Below are 1,246 nucleotides of genomic sequence, written 5' to 3' on the forward strand. Positions count from 1 at the left end.
AAATTATCTACGCTAATAAGAATGACTAATGAAAACATGGAATAAGAGTGCTAACAAAAACTAAAAAATGCAACAGAAACGAGATATGCATACACACGTATGTACGTTTGTATACTTGAATACACTTCCGTCAACATTTGCTGAGTACTAAAAAAAAAAAATACAAAAACTATTTACGCAGAAATTATGAACGCATTGCGCATGCGCACCTGCGTGGAGCTGCCCAGTCTGACTGCAACTATTGATTAATGAAAGTATGTACTTGCTGTTGCTGCTGCTTCAAAGGCACTAAACGATGACAACAACAAGAACGCTGTATATGATAAATGCCACCAGCAGCACGGCAAGCGGCGATCATTTTCACTTTTTCAACATTTTCACTAATTTCTTTGGCAAACAGAAAAACATGGAGAGAAGAAAAGAAATGCAAAGCAAAGTATGTAAATACATTCATAAATATATGCATTGAAATTAAGAACAAGTGGCTGTAGATGGTGGCCATAATGACAGCAGTTTGCATTTTTCAAATAGATTTGTATGTAGGTGTGTGTGTGTGTGTTTGTGCAGTAGCAACAGCCGCCGATCAGTGACATCAATTTTTTTTTTTTTTTTTTTGCCTCGCTCACTACCACCATTAGCATCATCATCATTTGCATTTATGTACATTTTCATTTCATTCAACATTGCAACTGCATCAACAATCACACAAACATACATACTGTTGCTGTTGCTTTTCATTCGATGTTTGTTGTTTTTTTATATTTCTCTTTTTTTTCCTGTTGTTAAGTTACTCACTAGCACACTTTTACTTGCAGCAAGTGCATGTCAATATAAATGTTCAATATTTGCACTGTGCAGTTGCGTTGCCTTTTTCGTTGTTGTTGTTGTTGTTATGCAGGCGAAAAATATGATGAGATATGTACGATTTGTTGATGGATAGGCCGTGCCCAATATTTCGGCGCTTATCTCTTTGAAGGCACTAAGTTAAATATTAAGTTGCCGTGGCGAGGAAGAGGACGAAGAGGGCGAAGAGGAGTAGGAAAAGGCACAACATGATAAAGAAGAAAGTGCTGACAGCAACAAAAAGCTTTAAGGAATGAGGTATAAATGTCGACAAGGCAAATAACTAAAGCGCAGTGACATGGAAAAATCGAAAGTTTTTCACAACCGTGTCTAGCGGCATGGCACTTTCAAGTGCATTTTTTCCAAGTAAATATCTACAAATCCACATACATACTCGTAGTAT

Source organism: Rhagoletis pomonella, unplaced genomic scaffold (assembly GCF_013731165.1).
Source record: "Rhagoletis pomonella isolate Grant_MI unplaced genomic scaffold, Rhpom_1.0 Rhpom_scaffold_00001, whole genome shotgun sequence".
Classification (NCBI taxonomy): domain Eukaryota; kingdom Metazoa; phylum Arthropoda; class Insecta; order Diptera; family Tephritidae; genus Rhagoletis; species Rhagoletis pomonella.